At 35.8% G+C, this 15,963-nt stretch overlaps 1 long non-coding RNA gene and 1 pseudogene across 1 annotated transcript; both read right to left on the reverse strand.

The window, feature by feature from the left end:
- Positions 1–820: 820 nt before the first annotated feature.
- Positions 821–14,917, reverse strand: LOC149185824 (uncharacterized). The gene is made up of 2 exons (XR_016256094.1): positions 14,767–14,917; positions 821–971 (listed from the first exon to the last, which is right to left on the reverse strand). It is a non-coding gene; the product is annotated as an uncharacterized LOC149185824 (long non-coding RNA).
- Positions 9,135–9,866, reverse strand: LOC149185825 (uncharacterized; annotated as a pseudogene).
- Positions 14,918–15,963: the final 1,046 nt, after the last annotated feature.

Below are 15,963 nucleotides of genomic sequence, written 5' to 3' on the forward strand. Positions count from 1 at the left end.
TATACAGAGAAATGAAAGTTGCAAGTATAAGAATTATGCTTCAAAAATGAATTTTCTTGTGTAGTGAGCTATACCAAGGGTATGCTTTTGCAAAGTTTTATAACAGAAAAATTTGTCAAGAGGAATTTATTAAGGAAATCTCTTGTTAGAAATGAAATCCAGTTGAGTTGAGATAAAGTCCATAGTTACAAAGAAGTATTGTTGTGGAAAGAAATTCCACTATGACATTCCTGTACATTTTAATACAATATAAAAGGAAATTGATGTGATTTCCAAGCTACTTGAATCCATTGAACACAGAGAGAATCAGTTGAGAACTGATGAATGAACATGGAAATCGATGTAATTCCTAAGCTACTTGAATCCATTTTGAACATAGAGAGAATCAATTGAGAACTGATGAATGAACATGAGCTGAAGCAAAAGGACACTATCATTAAGCTAGTCGACCCTAAAATTGAAGAAAATGATCATGTCAAACAAATCTACTAGCAGTGTACTAATAACGGTAAAATCGACTTGCAAGAAGAAAGTAACTTAAATACCACATTTGTTGGAAAATGAAATCAATCAACATCTAATCTTCTTCTGGAAAAAAACTAAAAGAGCTTTATTTCACTTTGAATTTCAAATGCTTGTTAAATGATCAAGTGGTAGTTGCAAAGAACAACTCAAACTGGGTGATACCAAAACAAAATAATTTAGTATTTCCAAGACAAAATAACATTACTGATGTATCTTTGGATTCCATGAAAACAAAGCAATTTGATGTATCGAAATGATATTAGGAGATTAGTAAAGAGGATCAAATTAAGTGATGTTATGGCCATACCAATGACCATTGTATCCATTTACGCTTCGAGCGAAGAGACTCAGCAACACCAAGAACATCGAGTGCCCTCCAAGAAAATGTAGTCCTTGTGGTTTGTAGAGAGTCTTCACACTCTAACATCGGGCTCTTCAAACCATCTCTGCACAAGGTCATTACAAATGTAAAAAATCAGCAAGACACAAATTTGGTAGTAAATATGACCAAAAGAAGAACTAGTGCAAACAATTTTCACAATCTTGTTTTTGAAACCAACATTATAATCTCCTTAGCATTATGATCAGTTGTCAGTGTTCTTCCCAAGTCAGCAAACTCAGCTCCGCCTTGAAAAAGTGTAATTGCATAAAAGGAATGTCGGTCTCATGCCAATAGGTCTCCTACGATGAATGCGCAGGAACCTAGTACATAGACCATTTTTCTCTTCGCTTAGCTACCTAGGGCTTATTTCCCTTTCCAAATATCAATAATTCTTTTCCAAGAAAACATAAAATAAGAATAATATTTTACTATATTCTAAAAGGTGAAGATGTTGAAATCATGCCACAAAGTGAAAGGAAATCAAATATCTTTCATCAAACCACCAAATATATAAAGAAAACAACAATAATTATAAAAATAAAACTAGATCTGTCGATCTATGCATGAAATAAGTCAAGCGACTAAAAAAATATGACCAAAATAAACCAAAAATTTCAAACTTGACAAAATCCTCTAAACAAGCAGCAAACAAACTGCTAAAATTTTCTAAGATATTAGAGCTAGACATCAACACAATTTCATGTACTTGAATAAGCCCATTGTTGCTTAGCGTTAGACTTCTTAAATTAGTTATTTATCATTTAATACTAGGACACTGTCTATGTGAAAAGAAATAGGTCCCAGCTTCATCAAATCTGACTTCATTTCAAATCAAAGATCAAATCCAAAGAACACTAACTCGTTACTCTTGGATGGTACTAATGTTAAATACACAAAATAACAAAAAATAAAGATATGATAAAAAAGTAGACCTGCAAGATTATATTGGTCGAGTGTGACAGGGACACAAATAACTGAGACTAGAGAGATTTATAGAAGGCAATAGTTACTATTGTGTGATTAGTGGTATGGTGGAGAGACCTGTCACCTACCAAGAAGGGACGTTGGTCTCAGAAAATTATAGTAGGGAGATCCATAGAGCATTTATGTAAAAGGAAGATGAGAAGTGTCGTCTTCAAGTTGGTTTATGTTATGGTAGAATTTTGTTGGTGATAAGTGGTAACAAAACACTTACATCAATAGGTAAAAAGTAAATTCGGGGCATGAGTTGGACTGACTCATGTTATCTCATCCCTTAATGGTCCTAAGGACATGTGGGGACCCGAACAACTTAGTACCTAAAAGACTTTAAAACATGGCTGACAAATCACTGACAAGAAATGGCTAGCAAATGAAAAGAAATAGGTCCCAACCTCACCAAATCCAGCTTTATTTCCTGTCACAAATAAGAAACAAACAATGTAATGATTAAATATGAAACATCAATCTTAAAATAACACACATCAAAATAATGTTGCTGCAATGTTACAATGAAAAATACAAATATAGAACCTATTTTTACCTGAAGTTGACATATAGTAATTTTGCATGATCAATGGAACATGTATACCAAAATAAGAGTCCTAGGGTAGTTCAATTTCCCAGTTCTCATCTTGGTCCTCATTTTCTAAATTGTGAACATGATCTTCTCTAAATGAACTGTCATTATGAGCCTCCAAAACATTGTGTTCTATATCAAGTTCATTAGATAGATTTATTATATTGTTTTCTCCCCTTCTATCACAATCTGATCGCCAAAGAGTTAGCGCTCTTTCATATGGAAAATTGTCAATGTCATACTTTGTTACATATAATCTTAAACATGTATCCACATGTTTATCAAGCTTGTTCCTCAACTTTGACTTCAAGAATGATAATGCACTAAACATTCTCTCATCCTCCACTGATCCCAAAATCATGGTTTGACACAAATCTGCTAATTTGAAATATTCTGATATGTTTTCTTGCAGGTATTGACTAGCACTTAAAGTAGTCCATAATCTTGTTATAACACCATTTTCAGTAGGATTCTCCAAAAAAGGATATTGCTTCCACATTGTTTCAGCAAAGCGTCCACCTTGTTGATACAATTTTGATGAATCTAAAATACCTTCAATTTGTTCTCCATGTATCCAGACTTTCTTGCAAAAATGGTCTACTAAACATTTTAATCTTTTTTGAAAATCAGCTTTTAAAGTTCTTCGACATTGACAATTGTTCCAATATTGAGGGTATACCACACACATGGCCTCCAACAATTCATCTCGAGGAAATCGTTCTCTTATCTCTAATGATAGTGATCTTGCAATTTCTATCAAATTTTGTCTCACTGAAATCACAATATTATCAAATTGGTCTCTTGACACGGGGCAATCTTTGGTGATTCGTCCTGTCTTACTAATATAATGAAAGGGAACCATATACCCACGCACTACGATACATAGTATCCCTTTTTCATCAAAGGTCAAAAATTTTTCAGTATTTTCTATATTGATGATCTCAGTCCAACTTTTAAACTCTGGACCAGTAAAAGAGTCTGGCATCATATACAAATTATCCAATGCAAGACATGCTGACTTTCTTGCATTTGTGTATTCCGCAATATACATTGTGCGATTCTGAGACATTTTCACGAGGACATTCATTTCATGTAGCATAGGAAGAATTCCAGCCAATGTCAATAATGTCTCTATATTAGTTAGTTGAAAAAGAAGATCTTGAGCTTTGTCTACATTATAGTGATTTTCATACATCAACCCTACCAAAGATTTGAACTCACTAAATAGTCTTTGAGCTGGTCCATTTAATGAGATCCATCTTGTATCAACATCTTTCAGTAGTTTTTTTCCATCCGTAATACCATCTGCAAATTGTTGAAACTCTAAATATCGTTTGGGACTACGAGAAAAGTATGCATGATTCTCACGTACAAGATCTTCAACTTTTGAAACTGATGGAAACTTGCTTACTATTTTAAATGCAAGATTCATCCTATGAGCCATACAATGAATATTAAGCATATATGGTGAAGCTGATAGTTGTAGCCTAACACAAAGGCCATTCCTTTGTCCTTGCATTACCGCTGCTCCATCTGCTCCAACACATACCAACTTTTTTGCAATCATTAATTCATCCATACCACTTTCCTTCAATCCATTAAGAACAAGTTCATAAATATTTTCAGCTGTAGAAGTCTCTCTCATCTTATTAATCCCAAGTAGATAGGAATGTCTAATATGGTCATTAACCATATAAATGCTCATGCAAATCCATGAAGTATTATCTATAGCTGTAACCTCATCTAAAGACAATGCCAAAAACCTAGCATTTGCAATCTTCTCTTTCAAATCATCCTTTTCTACTTGAGCTAGATATCCTGCCCATCCCCAACCACTAGTTACAGACCAATGAGAAGATGGAAAGTTTGGCACTTGAAGAAAAGATAGTAATTTCATGTGATCTGGATAATCTGTCATGGGACGACCTTTAGATAAGATGTGAAATACAGTGCTCAATTGTATCGTCTTGGATAACAAATTTCTTTCCATCGTCTTTTCAAATAGAGATATGATGGTTCCTCTGTCCGCCTCAAGTTTCCTCTTACATAATAAATATTTTTTATATTCTTCTGCATATTCAACATGTTGACATTCCTCGGAAGATTTCCATCTAACAATAGATTTCTCTTTACCATTTACAATTTTCTTTTCATACACCTTTCCTGCATGCTTTTGTACCGTATCTAGCTTCATCTGAAATTTCACTTCCTTTTGAGTTTTCCAACTACACGCAATACATCTAACTTGTCGGAAAAGCTCTTTCTCATTTGTAGGAGGTATTTCTTCAATAAATGAAAAACTTGAGACCCAATTTTCTTGGAATTGTCTTCCTATGGCCCACTGGCCTCTTTTCCTTTTCCGCGAATGGATTGTGTCACTTTCCAAGGAAAAATCTTTAACATTTTCATCACCAATTTCTGTTGAAACTGCATTTATCTCACCCTGACCACTTGAGGAACCTATTTCTTCATCCATCGTATGGATATCAAATGCATTTCCACAAGAGTTAACCTCTTTCTCAGTAACAGATTGTTCAAAGGAGCTTGAATCATGAAGAGGATGTGTATTTTTGGATGGAGCCTTTTGAAAGTATGATAATACATCTGTTTGCCTTGATGGTTTCTTCCCATGATTATCTTTTGACATCTCACTAAATATTCCACAAGTAAAATTTCCAATCGATCTGCAAACCTGCATCAACAGTTTTCAAGCGTTGAGATATGCTTCATATAAATTCACTTGTTCATAGAAAATAGAATTATACTTTGCAAAATAATTGTTGAGTCAACATTGAAAGAACATATATCAGAAATTGAATTTTGAGGCAAAATGGAATTTCACAAAAATTATTTAACAATGATAATGGGAAACTATTAAATTTTAAGACATAAAATATAATAATTCATTTGTATAACATTGAAACAACATCACTTTATTTGAATTATTCCTAATTTCCTACAGAAGTTGGTTGACGGATTCAGGACCTGGTCCCCTCCTCCCAAGCTAGCTTACAGTATGTCTACCATGCCCAAAACTCAAAAGCTAATGCTAAGCCAAATGAAAGGGTATTGCTACCTGAGGAAGAAATTTGAACAACCAGAAATCTAAGTATGGAAAGGGTAGAGCCTCCATCCCTTAGCATGTGAAAAATAAATGGTTAAAATATAATAAGATGGAAAGCTTAATTTGGAAGTCTTGACAGGGTCAAGGAAAGCCACTATTACTTCCACATCAAGAGGTTTGTTTAGAGAAAAGCTCATCTACTGAAAGTCAAGGCTTCTTTTTGACCAATCACTAGCCTTCGGAAGATGAGATTTCAAGAGAAACAATCAAGTCTGAAGATATAGGAGTTGATGAATGCCATTGCTCAGTTGGCTTGGCATTCTCTGTTTTATAAATCAAACAGTGTAAGCGGAACTATTTTGAGGAGTGCAGAAGGTTTAAGCATGTCTAGTTCCAGTTTTTCCATTTTGCAGCATTCTCAGAAATTTTATAGTCTGGAGTATCAAAGAAAGTTATCTCAGGAATGTTCTCAACTATGATCAAAAGTCTAAAGACCTACCTGTTTTTACTGACATCTAAGTGACAGCAATTTTCTCATGTAATTCTTCTTAAAGCCGAATTTTTCAAGGGGTTGTGCTCCAAGTGGGCTATTAGAGCCTGCCAACCCACAACTTCAATGACCAAAATATTCTAGGCAATACAGTTAGTACAGAAGAAATATATTTTATAGATATAGTATCATCGTTCAATACCTGCCAACAAAAAAATTTAAGCCTGACCAACTTGTAGGATGCTGCAAGTCAAGACTCAGATTGAAAGGTTGTCCTGCCTTTATTACAAAGTTCTATCTAATTTTGTAGCATAAGATATAAGGCTAAGAAACAATGTAGATAAGGCAAGATAATTTTATTTAAGTCTAAATAAAGCCTGACAGATAGGTAAATGGGACTACAAAGTACAACTAGTGATGCTAATATGTAGGGGAACCCTTATATGGTCTGGTTAAGAATTTAGAAAAATATTCAAATTCTACCCGGACTGTGGTAGGTATCCTAGGTTTATATCCTCAGTTAAATTTCAATATCTTTTTTCTAAACAACTTAGTTTTGACTTCGTCTTTGATTTTCCATATGCTTCTCTACCAGCATACTGGCTCCCCTTGTGTTTTCTCTGTGAGCACTGCTTCGTAACCAAGCTTTGCTGTGTAGCGGACTGAATCAAGGTTGTTAGACCAATTTAATTCATCCTCCTTATCTCTAATTTTGATTGTACTTAGTTGCAACAATGCAATATGTTAAGTTGTTAACATAGCCAACTCGATTGTCAAACGAATATCCTTCCAAACCTGTTGACCTTGCTGATATCTAGTGCTGTTTCTGCATGGTGGTCAAATTTGGATCCACAATATCAGCTTGATTGTGTGCCATTGTTATGCAGGGTCTCAATAGTTTCTTCATTAATCTCCTGGAGCCTTTTAAACCTCACCTAGGGATCTTCACCTATTCTCACTTTCTCTCCATTTCCTATTCTCCACATTGTACTTAGTTGTAATATATAGACTGTTGTATAGACACTCTATATAACAGTGCAATTTGTCTTATAGCTTTACTAATTCTTTAGCAACAGTGCAATTTGTCTTCTTACCCTCCACAAGTCTTAACAATCAATTCTTCAATTATATGTTTAGCACCCTTCACTTGAAGATAGGATAATTCTTCCCATCAAGCTTAACGTTGGGTAGAGGGATGCTTTAAGATGAAGCTATCCTCCCCCTTGCTCAACAATTCTCTACAGATCTCATAACAGAACCAAAGGTAATCTCAGGAACAGCGTACTATACTACTATGACAAAGAACCACAATTCTGAAAGAAACATCAGTTTGGTTAGGATCTTCAAACAGCTACCAAGGAATCAAGCAAATGCTGCTCTGCAATTCCAAGACTTCAAGTATCCAGATGCATTGCATTGCTCTATGGCACATCAATGCAATTAAAGGAGAAATTGCATTAAAGGAGAAATTGAAATTTCCCCAGTGAAACATATGAACAAGGTTACAATCAAGAGAAACCAATTATCCAGCTTGGCTTGTGAAATATATTAGTATTCCCCAAAACATTAAATGAAATCAGATGATTATAAAATGGATAGTGTACCTTGCAATAGATTATCAACCTTCCTCCAAGACATGCCAAATGTGAGTGCACTGACCAAAGTAGAGGTGGAAAGCTTTGATGTAAATCTATTTATGGGTCATCATAGGGTTGTTATCTGGTCGTTTTAACACTGGGTAACAAATACAATGCAACAAATATTGGGCATATAGATCATATGATAGAAATAACAAAATGTAGTGGCTAACCTTCTGATTATAAGTATGAGGAAATGAGTAAAATCCCTTGCATTTCAGTTGTTGGCAACTTGATGTACGCCATGGTATGTAGCCAACCAAATAGTGCACATTCAATTCGAGTAGTGAGTAGATTCCTTGCAAATCCAGACAAAGAACATTGGCAAGTAGTAAAGTGAATTTTAAGGTATTTCAAATGTACTAGTAATTATGTTTTATCTTTTGATAATAAAAATGTTGCGCTTGAAGGTTATAGATATGCATAAATGGCTGGAAATATTGACATGAGAAAGTCCACCACTAGATATTTATATACTTTTGCAAGTGCAAGTGTCTTTGAAGTTTAGTTTGCATAAAATAGTAGCCCTAATGACCATAATGAGTTTTGAGTATTGTTAAGGGAAAATTGGGTTAACTTTCTAAACATAACAAAAATTACTCATGCATCTCATACCTTTTTATGACAAGCATCATTGTAAATGATTTTGAAGAGATGGATTTTTGATCTCATGCAAACTAATGAATGCATTTAGGATTTGAACAATTTAATCCACAACCTTAAACTAATGAAACAAAAAATAATAACTACAGGATGATCTATCTTGCTCACCGGTCCAAGGAAAAATTTTAGGGGAGGGGTGAGGCTATAATGGATTGTTCATCACCAACAGTCACTTGTGTGGTGCTTGGATTCTATATTGTTACCCTGCCTGCATATTCCAAAACCAAAACTATAATAATTCTTCTCTTTTTTGTTTTTGGCACGTTTGGTATTCATATTATCAAACTTTAGATGCAACTATTTTCGCAAATTGCTAATGAAGGATTTGCCTATCTAATCCTCCACTTATTTTGCTTAATCCTCACTCCCTTGTTTGTACTCGATTTAATAAAAAAATTAATTTCTCATAACTTCAATTTTGGGTTTTCTTCCCTTACAATCTATTTTATTTTCCTTCCAACGCATAATTCTCTGCGAACCAATGACAGCAGTAATACCGCGACTTGTTCAGTAACGAAAATCCTAGTGCACAAAGTTGCACGGCATTTACGGCATCTCAAAACTTATTGTACATCTTGAATAATCATTTATAATTTTATGATTTAACAACTTTATAAAAGCGCAACTGGAACAAAACCATAATATAATTAGAATAAAATAATTTATATTAGAATAAAATTGAAATTGCAATCCTTAGACTCTGAATGTTAATGACAGAAATCGAAATTCAACAAAGACACTGTTGCTAACAGAACACAGGATTGTAAAAACTTAGAACACGGGATTTTCAACGTTTTACAGACAAGCTACCAAATTCTAAATACACAATCCTCTAAAGACCTGCTACAGATGACCTGGGCCCAAAAGCCTTGGCCTGTCATTATCGGTCATCATTACTTTTCTGCATTAAAACTGAATATTTATTGAACACTGTGTTCGGAATTTGAGTAAGTTTGTCTCTGATGAATTTCTTGTCCTGCACCCTCAGATGGACGCAGCATTTGGTGTTTATAGGCTGGATATTACTGCTGGTAACCTCCATATCTTGGAAGAACATGGGATTGAGAATTTCTCACTGCGTGCTGACTCCTATTGCCAAATGGCATCATGCTATCCTGATCTAAGTAGGAATTTGTTCTACCATTTTGCTGGTGAATGCCCATTCGTCCTTGGTAGCCATGGTACCCATCAATAGAGACAGAAGACTGAATTTGTTGGTGTGAACTATCATAGCTATGATGATTCTGATTGCCATAACATCTTTCACCATAACTATTGGAAGCAGACATGGGATAACCCTGCTCATTATTCTTACTGCCCATATAAGTTCCACCATAAGAATTGCTAGCAGAGGCTGTATAACCCTGACCATAATTCTCATTGGCATTGTATCTTTCACCTTTATTGTAGGTTCCACGATAAGAATTGCTAGCAGAGGCTGTGTAACCTCGACCATGATTATCATTCCTGTTATGACTGTCACCCGTATTGTATATTCCACCATAAGAATTGCTAGCAGCGGCTGTATAACCCTGGCCATATTGCATATTCTTGCCTCATCAATAGGGGCAAGAATATGCAATATGGCAGAATTGATGAAGATGCTTACATTCTCTCTAAAATATAGATAATAAACTAAGTCAACCCTTGGACTCAGAGCAATAGGTTTGGATCACCCTAATACTATAGCCAACGACTCAGGTCTCTGCCTAAGAAATGGGATTCCCATTAGTGATATGCATGATTGACAGAATTCAGTACATGATAACAGAGCTAGTTTCGATGGCCCTTTGTTTGATGTTCCACTTCATGAATCAGAAATCAAGCATGTGACTAAGATTGAGGAAGAAAAGCAAGCTTTCGAAATTGAAAAGGATCGCTTTTGTTTCCCTGAGCCTGTACACAAAGCTCATTTAGCGTTTTGAAGATCCTACTACTTACAACACTGAATACGAGAAATACTTATGAGATATATAAGTAGACCCTCATTCTCATTTTAAATAATCTCATATTACAGAAGTCTATTGGCACACAAACTGAAGTCCACACAGATTTGCATGACATATTTAATAGGGGCATGAATATGCAATATGGCAGAATTGATGAATATGCTTACATTCTCTCTAAAATATAGATAATAAACTAAGTCAACCCTTGGTCTTAGAGTAATAGGTTTGGATCACCCTAATACTGTAGCCAACAACTCGGGTTTTCCCAAACTCGGGGCACTTGCCTAGGGTATATAGGCGTAGGTTCTCATTCTCATTTTAATCACCTCATATCGCAGTAGTCTATTGGCACTCAAACTGAAGTCCACACATATTTGCATGGCATATCTAATAGGGGCAGGAATATGCAATATGGCAGAATTGATGAGGATGCTTACATTCTCTCTAAAATATAGATAATAAACTAAGTCAACCCTTGGACTTAGAGCAATAGGTTTGGCAAGCCACCAATGACAACAAATGAATTTTTATTTGAGATATGTTGCATATACTACTTCGAAGGTCAAATCACTACATACAAGAATTTCTTTTATCACATGATATTCCAAGATATAGATAATCCTTCAACTCAGGTATGCCATCAAATTAGATATGCCTATGGAGGGTCATGAAAACCTGAAAAAGTCAAACGTCCAAGAATTCTTAAGGTTCCACAGATCAACAAAAATAAGGTTGGTTTTTTTTTACAGTGCCTATCAAGGAACTCCAAGGAAATGTGAAACTAGTAGCATTTTGTATTTAATAGAAAAACGTTATGTTTCTTTCAAGTATGCAACAGACCAGAGGACTAATAATAGAGCTGAGTTTTACACTTTATGGTTACTTCTGAAATGTGCAACTTAAAAAGGAATTGATGGTCTCTAAGATATGGGGGATTCAAAACTGATTATAGATTGGGCAAATGGAAGAAGCCATATTGAAAATCTGGTGCTTATTCTAACCATAAACAGGATTTCAGAGGTAAGAATGAAGTTTGCAGAAATTATCTATTTTCATGCCTATGGAGAATTCAATGAACATATTGTCTAAGTAAGAATTGTCAATGCAGAAAGGGCCACTACCAGAAAAGGAATTTAAGGGTAAAGTTACCCCAGTTAGAACTATGCAATAATTGCGTTGCCTACTGAATGAAGTTTTTATACTTTTTGAGGGACCCGTAGCATCATCATCATTTGGACTGGAGTATTTGTGCTTGGCTGGGCTATTAATGGAAGCAGGGGGTTTACAGAAGGCCCTTGTTTATTATAAGGGGGCAATCAGGTTGAAGCCTATATTTGGATGTTCAATTGAGCCAAGGAAATGTATTAAAGGCTATGAGAGAGCTTCAAGATGTAATTTTGTGCTACCAACCGACAATCCAATTGTGTATTGACTATCTATTTGCCTTCGGGTATTTATCCAACGCTTTTTATGAACAAGAGCTGGCATTACCACTCTAGAAATATTCTATCATCCTGGACTCCATCTTTTTGGAGGTATAGAATAACCTGGGTGATGCATTGAAAATTTATGGGGAAAGTGGACGAAGAAATTGCTTGTTACCAGAACTACCTTCAAATTTAGGAAAATCATCCTCAGGCTCTGACAAATTCTGGGGGTATTTATATGGAATGGAATATGGTAAATTTGGTTGCTGCTCCTTTTTGTGGGATCCAACTGATATATAATGCAGGGGATGTCAAAGGTTCTCAAACAGTTTCCTTCAATTTTCCAAATGATAAGAAAACAATAAACGAAGTGGGAATTGCCATGGTCATGCTCAAAAATGTTGCAGAGGCTAAATTGAGGTCTATTGCAGGTACATGCATTTCTGAAGAACAAAACCAATATGTGGATTCTGAATCCATGTTCACACATATGGTTTTCAAAGAACATTGTAATGGGATTAAGCTTTCCAATAACAAGCAGTCACTTGAGAATAGAACAAAAGGATAACTTCTTATAGCTCCAGATGAAGATGCACTGAATGTTTTGGCAAACTTCATGGCTAATGAACAACGATATGTTGTATAAATTCTACATATTTACAACGTAGAACCAGATTATATTAACACAACATTGGTAACTGTCTTCCATAATTTTATAAGGGAGGATTTTGGTGACATTGTTGTATTCTTAATGAGGCAAGAGAGAATTGAAAGACTCCTGCAAAAGTAGGCTACACATTTGTTTGAGAAAATACCACAATTATCTGTTGTTGTCGGAGTAGAAAATTGCCTTGGGATAATGGAGGTCCTTCCAAGTCCATGGTTGAACTCATTTCCACCAGCTATTCTGTGCTTATAGATACTACTCCAAGGGAACATAGCCTGGTCATTTCACATCCAAAGTTAACAATCGTGCAAAAAGAATCTTCAGACATAGAGCTGGATTTTGCAAATCTGAGTTTTGAGGTAGTCTCACAACTGGTAAGTTGGTTCGATGAACTAGCCAATGAGATTAATTCAAGTAGAAGGCCAATTAGTATACTTGATAATGAAGATCTTCAGACAACTAATCCTTATATAAAAAGTCTAGTGCGCCAGGTGGATGAGAATTGTCTTTCACTGACATTAGATTGGCCTAGTCCTAATGCCATTAATAGAATGAGGCAGCCGAGAATGGAAGAAGAACGAATAAGGCAATGGAACATCAGTTTCATTGTTTTCATGACCAAAGCAGATGGTAAGGCAGCCGAGGATGAAATGCAAGAGTTTAGCTAGGGTGAATTGGTTACACTTCCTTTCCAAGACGATGAGCATCAAATGAACATGATCGACACCATGGCAATGTGCGTGGTTGATTGTAGTTGTGCTTATAAGCAAGAAATAATGGGAAGGGGACGTGACCTTCAATTGATGAATTTCTTAGTTGACCTTAGATTAAAGGAGCATACATACTACATTTTTCCGACCTATTCATTTTCTCAAGAAAAACTACTTCAAACACCGTAGACAAGGCTTTTCACCATGGTAACTGAAAGTGGACAATGGATACCACCACTTTTATCCCAACAGGAAGGCATGAGAAGTCTAGAAAAGGAGAAAGGTTGTAGTGCAACTTATACTGCTGGAAAGAGTGGGTGGGTTGATCTAGAGCGCTCCTCAATTGACAAACAAAAAGGCGGATTTGAAGACACATTGAAAGCCTTCACCCTAGAAAGAAATCAGATAAAAGAAGCTATGGATTTTTCCTTGGATAACATTGATGCCTCAGGGTTTGATGAGACTTGTGCATTATTGTGGGATATAGATACTTCTGTAAAGATGGGAAAATTTCCATATTCAAATACTTCTAGTGAATCTGACCCGAACAACAAAGATGACATTGTCTTAATTGATTCTGTAAGGGTAATTTTGTGGATAATAAGGAGAAATCTAATATTGGGAATGGAAACGCTTCTAGAGTCTATGGATGCCAAGCAAGGCTACGAGGAAATTTTGTTGCATGCTCAATCTGCTCACATGCTTCACTCTGGAATAAAACCAAGTTCAAATTTTGATCATACATAGTATGAAGATGTTATAGTCAAAGATATTATTTTGTGTTTGAAAGCAGCAAGCGAAGAGCAGTGGGAACAAATTGAGTTTGCAATCGATGATGGTACTGGGATTAACTTTCGATATGCACATGGATGGACTTTCTTTCATTGGACTGCAGATTCTTAAGGAAATTCTATTATTTTGTGTTTGAAAGCAGCAAGCGAAGAGCAGTGGGAACAAATTGAGTGTGCAATCGATGATGGTACTGGGATTAACTTTCGATATGCACATGGATGGACTTTCTTTCATTGCACTGCAGATTCTTAAGGAAATTCTACTATTCATAGGGCATTGTGTGACCATCATTACCAAGAATTAGCTGAAGTAGTTATTTCAATGGGCAAAGGAGATTTATCAACACAAGAACCACAATAGTAGTATAGTACGCTGTAGAATTTCTTCCATCAGAGATTATTAGGGACAGAAATATCATTGCATATTAACTTGAGATCACAATATGATACACCAAAATTATGTGACAAGGCCACTCGATGCATATGTTTGCGATTTCCTATGTTGAAGGTTCCAACAATCATTGCCGGCACCAACTGCTCTGGCCCTTATCACCGCAAGAAACAATATGACGTACTGTGCCAAAGAAGCACAACATATTCAGCGAATTGAAATTTGAAATTAACCTATCATCTGATAAAATAACCCTGAAAATAAAAATGACAGCGTATTTTGACATTAAACACCCAAGAACACATCTGGATTGCACAAAAATGAGCACAATCTACAGCTATAAGAAAGCTAACAGAATGAAAGGGAACACCAAAGGAAAAAGAAACGGACATTTAACGAAATAGGCGTGATATAAGCAACAGATAAAACAGCAATGACCAGAAAGTTACTGCAAAAATGGTGCAGATGACGGCTACTTATCCCATGCTTGAATATCAGCAGAGTTAATATACCTTTTACACGAACATGAGAATAAAGGGGCCTAATTTCTCGCGCTCAGCCAACAAAAGTACCGACTGTTGTTGTTGCTGCTGCAGTGGCATGAGCCATTCAAATCCAAGAAACAATGGATACCGAAACCAGAGAAGAATAAGCGGATTGAAATCTGAAAATGTAAGAATATCCCACCGAAACTGCTGCTGCTAGATTTGTGAACTAGGATGAAAAAACCTATTTCAAAACCATTTTTATACAAGAACCCAGGGAGACATATACACCAAAACAGCGGGCTGAATCCGTCAAAACAGGGAGCCGCCCTCCATTTCAAAATAAATCTAACATCCCATGACCAAATCAACCCTCACAAACCACTCCCGGGACCAAATCGACCCTCACAAACCACTCCCAAACCAGAAAATCCAAACTGTAAATCAAAATGGGGGCGATTTTGATCAAATACGATTCCACAAATATCAAAATGGGGCTATTTTGATCAAATACAATTCGGTTAGTTTATCCGCCCTGGGCTAAAATAAAAAAATAAATTAATTTTTAAATAAAATATGGGCTAATTATATAAAAAAAAAATATATTATTTTAATTAAAAATTCGCCCCATTAAAATATAAAAAGCCTTAAATTTCGCCTTTGGGCGATTATTCGCCCCTAAAATTAACCTTGAGCCACACACATGAACACCATGATATAAGGTGGAAACCCAATATGGGTGAAAACCACCTGCTGCAAGTTGTCTCTATCTTTCTTTAATAAGAATTTCAGTTTACAATCTTTTGTACTGGTGCAGCCTTATACCAGTACGTAGGCTACAACCTGCAGAAAGCTACAACCTTCTCTCGTTCTCCAAACTTCCTTGGAAGGGAGCTCCAACCCCCTTTGCTCTTGTACTAGCTAAGATACTAGTACGTAGGTGCTGGCCTACAATCTTCTTTCCTTCAGGTACCACTTTTCATCAATTTTCAGACTAGATACTCCTGAAGCACAACATTACAATCTGAAGACGATGATTCATTCACAAATCATATAAAACAACCAATACTATAATCATCAATCTTTGAATCACTGAACCACTGAAACCCTGTCAAACTGAGTCACCAGAACACAGAGCAAACTACAGAACTCTGCAATAACAGTGAGATCCAGCTGCAACCCAAAAATCAAGCTCCAAAAGATATACGCTACTACTATGAAGGA

This window comes from Pinus tabuliformis, chromosome 3_1 (assembly GCF_031772625.1).
Source record: "Pinus tabuliformis cultivar Carrire ecotype Pingquan chromosome 3_1, CPIR1, whole genome shotgun sequence".
Classification (NCBI taxonomy): domain Eukaryota; kingdom Viridiplantae; phylum Streptophyta; class Pinopsida; order Pinales; family Pinaceae; genus Pinus; species Pinus tabuliformis.